The 7,500-nt window shown below is 42.1% G+C and overlaps 1 protein-coding gene and 1 long non-coding RNA gene across 8 annotated transcripts in view; one reads left to right on the top strand and one right to left on the bottom strand.

Annotated features, from left to right (window-relative positions):
• Window positions 1-1,325: 1,325 nt before the first annotated feature.
• Window positions 1,326-1,886, top strand: LOC124011133. The gene is made up of 3 exons (XR_006834551.1): window positions 1,326-1,382; window positions 1,478-1,685; window positions 1,845-1,886. It is a non-coding gene; the product is annotated as an uncharacterized LOC124011133 (long non-coding RNA).
• A 5,029-nt stretch (window positions 1,887-6,915) lies between these two features.
• LOC124011177 (fibroblast growth factor 13-like) overlaps window positions 6,916-7,500 on the bottom strand; it is a 227,056-nt gene continuing 226,471 nt past the window's right edge. For all 7 annotated transcript variants that reach the window (XM_046324282.1, XM_046324283.1, XM_046324284.1 and 4 more), the window contains one exon: window positions 6,916-7,500. This exon is cut by the window's right edge and continues 1,284 nt beyond it. The gene's annotated coding sequence lies outside the window, so the exon portion shown is untranslated.

The raw sequence follows: 7,500 nt of genomic DNA on the forward strand, positions 1-7,500 counted from the left end.
TCATGGCAGTGACTGTAGTGCTCTTGTAAAGGTTTGGTCATGGCAGTGAGACTGTAAGTGTGTGATGTAGTGCTCTTGTAAAGGTTTGGTCATGGCAGTGAGACTGTAAGTGTGTGATGTAGTGCTCTTGTAAAGGTTTGGTCATGGCAGTGAGACTGTAAGTGTGTGATGTAGTGCTCTTGTAAAGGTTTGGTCATGGCAGTGAGACTGTAAGTGTGTGATGTAGTGCTCTTGTAAAGGTTTGGTCATGGCAGTGAGACTGTAAGTGTGTGATGTAGTGCTCTTGTAAGTGGTTTGGTCAAAGGTTTGGTCAGTGAGACTGTAAGTGTGTGATGTAGTGCTCTTGTAAGGTTTGGTCATGGCAGTGAGACTGTAAGTGTGTGATGTAGTGCTCTTGTGGTTTGGTCTCTTGTAAAGGTTTGGTCATGGCAGTGAGACTGTAAGTGTGTGATGTAGTGCTCTTGTAAAGGTTTGGTCATGGCAGTGAGACTGTAAGGTGTGATGTAGTGCTCTTGTAAAGGTTTGGTCATGGCAGTGAGACTGTAAGGTGTGATGTAGTGCTCTTGTAAAGGTGAGACTGTAAGTGTGTGATGTAGTGCTCTTGTAAAGGTTTGGTCATGGCAGTGAGACTGTAAGTGTGTGATGTAGTGCTCTTGTAAAGGTTTGGTCATGGCAGTGAGACTGTAAGTGTGTGATGTAGTGCTCTTGTAAAGGTTTGGTCATGGCAGTGAGACTGAGATGTGTGCTCTTGTAAAGGTTTGGTCAGGCAGTGAGACTGTAAGGTGGGTCAGTGAGTAAGTGTGTGATGTAGTGCTCTTGAAAGGTTTGGTCATGGCAGTGAGACTGTAAGTGTGTGATGTAGGCTTTGTAAAGGTTTGGTCATGGCAGTGAGACTGTAAGTGTGTGATGTAGTGCTCTTGTAAAGGTTTGGTCATGGCAGTGAGACTGTAAGTGTGTGATGTAGTGTCTTGTAAAGGTTTGGTCATGGCAGTGAGACTGTAAGTGTGTGATGTAGTGCTCTTGTAAAGGTTTGGTCATGGCAGTGAGACTGTAAGTGTGTGATGTAGTGCTCTTGTAAAGGTTTGGTCATGGCAGTGAGACTGTAAGTGTGTGATGTAGTGCTCTTGTAAAGGTTTGGTCATGGCAGTGAGACTGTAAGTGTGTGATGTAGTGCTCTTGTAAAGGTTTGGTCATGGCAGTGAGACTGAAGATGTAGTGCTGTAAAGGTTTGGTCATGGCAGTGAGACTGTAAGTGTGTGATGTAGTGCTCTTGTAAAGGTTTGGTCATGGCAGTGAGACTGTAAGTGTGTGATGTAGTGCTCTTGTAAAGGTTTGGTCATGGCAGTGAGACTGTAAGTGTGTGATGTAGTGCTCTTGTAAAGGTTTGGTCATGGCAGTGAGACTGTAAGTGTGTGATGTAGTGCTCTTGTAAAGGTTTGGTCATGGTGCTCTGTAAGTATGTAGTGCTCTTGTAAAGGTTTGGTCATGGCAGTGAGACTGTAAGTGTGTGATGTAGTGCTCTTGTAAAGGTTTGGTCATGGCAGTGAGACTGTAAGTGTGTGATGTAGTGCTCTTGTAAAGGTTTGGTCATGGCAGTGAGACTGTAAGTGTGTGATGTAGTGCTCTTGTAAAGGTTTGGTCATGGCAGTGAGACTGTAAGTGTGTGATGTAGTGCTCTTGTAAAGGTTTGGTCATGGCAGTGAGACTGTAAGATGTAGTGCTCTTGTAAAGGTTTGGTCATGGCTGTAAGTTTGGTCATGGCAGTGAGACTGTATGTGTGATGTAGTGCTCTTGTAAAGGTTTGGTCATGGCAGTGAGACTGTAGATGTAGTGCTCTTGTAAAGGTTTGGTCATGGCAGTGAGACTGTAAGTGTGTGATGTAGTGCTCTTGTAAAGGTTTGGTCATGGCAGTGAGACTGTAAGTGTGTGATGTAGTGCTCTTGTAAAGGTTTGGTCATGGCAGTGAGACTGTAAGTGTGTGATGTAGTGCTCTTGTAAAGGTTTGGTCATGGCAGTGAGACTGTAAGTGTGTGATGTAGTGCTCTTGTAAAGGTTTGGTCATGGCAGTGAGACTGTAAGTGTGTGATGTAGTGCTCTTGTAAAGGTTTGGTCAGGCAGTGAGACTGTAAGTGTGTGATGTAGTGCTCTTGTAAAGGTTTGGTCATGGCAGTGAGACTGTAAGTGTGTGATGTAGTGCTCTTGTAAAGGTTTGGTGGCAGTTGTAAGTGTTTGATGTATGGCAGTGAGACTGTAAGTGTGTGATGTAGTGCTCTTGTAAAGGTTTGGTCATGGCAGTGAGACTGTAAGTGTGTGATGTAGTGCTCTTGTAAAGGTTTGGTCATGGCAGTGAGACTGTAAGTGTGTGATGTAGTGCTCTTGTAAAGGTTTGGTCATGGCAGTGAGACTGTAAGTGTGTGATGTAGTGCTCTTGTAAAGGTTTGGTCATGGCAGTGAGACTGTAAGTGTGTGATGTAGTGCTCTTGTAAAGGTTTGGTCATGGCAGTGAGACTGTAAGTGTGTGATGTAGTGCTCTTGTAAAGGTTTGGTCATGGCAGTGAGACTGTAAGTGTGTGATGTAGTGCAAAGGTTTGGTCATGGCAGTGAGACTGTAAGTGTGTGATGTAGTGCTCTTGTAAAGTGAGACTTTGGTCATGGCAGTGAGACTGTAAGGTCTCTTGTAAAGGTTTGGTCATGGCAGTGAGACTGTAAGTGTGTGATGTAGTGCTCTTGTAAAGGTTTGGTCATGGCAGTGAGACTGTAAGTGTGTGATGTGGCAGTGAGACTGTATGAGTGCTCTTGTAAAGGTTTGGTCATGGCAGTGAGACTGTAAAGTTTGTGTGAGTAGACTGCTCTTTGTAAAGGTTTGGTCATGGCAGTGAGACTGTAAGTGTGTGATGTAGTGCTCTTGTAAAGGTTTGGTCATGGCAGTGAGACTGTAAGTGTGTGATGTAGTGCTCTTGTAAAGGTTTGGTCATGGTAGTGAGACTGTAAGTGTGTGATGTAGTGCTCTTGTAAAGGTTTGGTCATGGCAGTGAGACTGTAAGTGTGTGATGTAGTGCTCTTGTAAAGGTTTGGTCATGGCAGTGAGACTGTAAGTGTGTGATGTAGTGCTCTTGTAAAGGTTTGGTCTGATGAGTGCTCTGTAAAGGCTTTTTGGTCATGGCAGTGAGACTGTAAGTGTGTGATGTAGTGCTCTGTAAAGGTTTGATGGCAGTGAGACTGTAAGTGTGTGATGTAGTGCTCTTGTAAAGGTTTGGTCATGGCAGTGAGACTGTAAGTGTGTGATGTAGTGCTCTTGTAAAGGTTTGGTCATGGCAGTGAGACTGTAAGTGTGTGATGTAGTGCTCTTGTAAAGGTTTGGTCATGGCAGTGAGACTGTAAGTGTGTGATGTAGTGCTCTTGTAAAGGTTTGGTCATGGCAGTGAGACTGTAAGTGTGTGATGTAGTGCTCTTGTAAAGGTTTGGTCATTTGGCAGTGAGACTGTAAGTGTGTGATGTAGTGCTCTTGTAAAGGTTTGGTCATGGCAGTGAGACTGTAAGTGTGTGATGTAGTGCTCTTGTAAAGGTTTGGTCATGGCAGTGAGACTGTAAGTGTGTGATGTAGTGCTCTTGTAAAGGTTTGGTCATGGTGTATGTTGAATGAGAGGCGATGAATAATTGGACCTGTTTCTAATGAGCCAATGACAGGGGGACATAACAGTAGTAGAGGTTAGCTAGCCAAGCCAGCAGACACTTGTAAACACTCCTGCAAATGCAGAGTAGTCCACTGCACGGCATGCTGACATCTGGGCAATCAAGTTGTCACAATGCAACGAGCTGATATGATCACACATTTATTTGTATTTTTCCTTTATTCATAAAGGTGATCCCATTGAGATTCTACAAGGGAAATCTGTCCCAATTCTTCAGAAATCAAATGTTTAGGTGAAATCCTTACGTTTCCTCGTAATCCTAGCTATGGTTTTATGTATTTTCCCCCTATAATTCCTGACATGCTCAGTTGGTGACTGTTACAGGCTTTGGTTATTCCATTTATATTTCGTCGTTAGCGCATTACTACATGGGGCGCACCAATTGGTGTCACCTCATTAGTCAGTATGTGTTACACCTGTACTAGCTTTGTCCATCTCATTAGTCAGAAGATGTTTCACCTGTGCTGGCCCAGGTGATATTTAAGAGCGGCTGGCCCAGTCCTCCAGTTGTCTTGAGAGATGTGGAGGGTCATCACCTTAAGTTGTTGCTCCATATTTAATTTCTAGAAATACAATAATTTATCCGATCTTCCCTGTTTTTGTTAGCCTGTTCTTGGACAAATTTAGTGGGTGCTCATGGTGGGTGTCTTATAGCAACTTGTTGATATAAGGTTTTATCTGCAATCCAATCCCACGTTGTCAATCAAAAATAACTATGTCAAGTGATATCCTTATTGAGCCGTGAAAGAAGACATCACAAAACAGTACTGAGATCTGAGACTTGAAAAATACTAATCTCAAAATGATGCATCTTGCAGATAGAACCTTATTGTCCCAAATCCTTAAATTACTTTGATTTATTTGTTGATTTGACCACTTTTTCAGAAGAATGGCCATAACTTAAGCTCTATATGGTAGAAACACACCAATACAGGAAAAGTGTTTTAAAGAGACATTTCTACATTTTCAACTTCATATTCATCATCTCTAGCATATGTTTTGAACTAAAACTAATTACTAGGCAATGCCCTCTCATAATGGGTTAAAATCACGTGATGCACACCGAGGATGTCATTGGAAACGCCTATCTCCCTCGATCTTTTTTTAGTACAAAACATAGAAACATGCCATTTTCACATATGTTGATTTTGGGATGGCGCTGGTAATGACGAATATGAAGTTGACAAATGGAGAAATTGTCTGGCATTGCTGTTTCTGTCCTGTTCTATAGCAATACGAAACCCTCAGTGGAAAGAGTATTTTACAAAAATGAAAACTTACCACATTTTATCGATTAATAACAAGTAGTTTCCTGACTTTGTTTGTCAGAGACCAGAAGAAAATGCATCAGTTTGCTCATCTAGTGCTAAGCATTAGCAATGTTGCTAGTTATCCATAGGATAATAGTGTATTTGTCATTTTATGGAACTATCGCTTGAACAAATGTGTGATGAACATGAATGAATATATTTGAGGATGTGATTAGAAAGAAGGAAGGGTATTCTCTTTATTTAATAATGACATGTATGTACTTATCTATGGAAATAATTGTAACATTCTGTGCCAGATAAAATCCCATGGCTGAACACAGATTGACATTTCAGAACCATAAGGTTCTATCTGCGATTGCACCCCCCTAAAAATCACTACAATCACTACAAAACAGTTCTGAGATCTGGGATGGGGAAACCTTGATGCTAAATGTCTCAGAAGTATATGCTTTGAGCAGATTAAAGCGTATAGTCCCAACGTCTCGATTTCTCAAGTGGACAAAGGTGCATGAAAACGAGTCATCTCTCCTTGAATGAAAACAAACACTAGGAGTAGTACTGTTGACCAATCACGGACGACGGTAAACCTGCCGAAGACCAAACCGAACAAAAACGTCATAACATTTCGTCATAAAAACTGTTTCAGCTGGGAAGCACACGGTAAGCTTTAGCCTCCCAATTAGCATTTAGCGCCGCATTACGTTCCACAGACAAGCATGGATGCAAATCATATTGCCTAACTGGAGTGTTCCACCAGGCAGGCCAGACATTTCCCCATCCAATGGGAGTGGACCCTCTGCCGGGGCTAATTACATCAAGGCTTCTGTGTGCCCTGCGTGTAAGGCTCCTCGTTTAGAGCAGAAAACAGCATTCTGCTGTCTTGTGCTATGAGTTCTGAGTAGACATTGCCTCTCATATCCTAACCTTGAAGATGCAATATGTAACCTTTTAGGCAACCTGACCAAATTCACATAGAAAATGGATCTATCTATTCTAGATCTGACATTCTCATTGAAAGCAAGTCTAAGATGCGTTAAATCTGTTCTATGTGCGCTATTTCTCTGCTTCCCATTCTTAAGTTTAGTTTTTGCTTATTTTAGTTTCCGTTTTGTACACAAGCTTCAAACAGCCACGCTACAGACTGCTATATCAGTCAGCTAATACAGGACTAATAAAGACCCAGTGCACTACTTTTGTGAAGAAAAAACCCAGCATTTGACCACACAGCTATGCACTATACTTGCTTGTTTTGTCACAAACTGAAATTAGGCAAACAAATAGAAGTTTAGCAACCAGGTTAATGGCGGATGGATTTCTGCATAGTGTACCTTTACCCAGTGGGGTCTAAAATTGTAAACTGACCTTGGATCAGTGTCTCTATCACATGGGCTATTCCAGGAAATATCCTCAGCTCCAGATGTCCATTGGAGATATTGATTCATTACATAGAATGGGCCCTGGCTGTAGGCTGGTGAGGCTAGTGCTATATAAGCCTGTACTGGAGCCTTGACTCTGCAGGCAATTAAAGCCCAATCCTGGTTGTGTGTGTGTGTGGCTCCGGGTGATTCATCTGTGTCCAGAGGCCAATAGGATAAGAGGATAGGAGGAGGACATGTCCTGGCTTTCTTCTGCTCAGATCATTAACTCCTCAGGGCCAGCAGGGTTAGGTTACCGTACTCCAGCCCTGCCTAGCTACACATCAGCCATACAACATTACAACGCCTGTCTGCATCATTGATCTACATTGAACTGTGCCGATTTTTCATCGTCTTATTCACTGGTATAGTATCACATTCAATGTACTGGTATGATACTTTGTACAATGTGGGATGCACTTCAACTTGACAAATATGTTTAGTGGAAATGATGCATTGGATCTGCTGTGAACAGAATGGAGAGAAGTGTGTGGAGGACGTCAGTGCGAAAAGAAAGGGGAAGACACGTTTTAAAAGTATATCTTAATATAAACATTTTATTCAGTGCATTTTGTGCAGACAACAAATAATAAACAACTTGGAAGGTAGCAGGCTGAACTGGTTGTTTTTCAGTTGTATCCTGGTAGTTCGGAACACATGATCCAACACGGGGTTAATACACATAGCCTACATCATGCACTATAGCTCTGTAGTCCAGAGTTCCCCGCTGTCTCCCATGCAACAGAGGTTCACCTAAAAAAAACGAAGGAAACGAAAGAAAGAAAAGAAAACACGCTTCCCAGTAGCATGTTCCATATGAACAAGGTATGTAGCCGAAGGGAAACTTAGAGTTAATTAGCCCACAAAAAGGGTCGTCTTTGAACACAACCGTGTTTTTTGTGCAAGAAAGGGACGTTTTTTTCCCTCGTTTTTTTTTACTTTTACAAACATGACATATCCTATAAAATGTTTAAGCCACCTAAAATTCCACAGTATTTTTTAAAATGTATTTAGAAAATTGTCACTACGATAAGTTACTCAAACACGAAACAAGTCCTGGGTGGGGGCCATCACCATATCCTTATGTGGTGAACTGAATCAGCCAATAAGAGCCAACAAAAG

This window comes from Oncorhynchus gorbuscha, linkage group LG23 (assembly GCF_021184085.1).
Source record: "Oncorhynchus gorbuscha isolate QuinsamMale2020 ecotype Even-year linkage group LG23, OgorEven_v1.0, whole genome shotgun sequence".
NCBI lineage: Eukaryota > Metazoa > Chordata > Actinopteri > Salmoniformes > Salmonidae > Oncorhynchus > Oncorhynchus gorbuscha.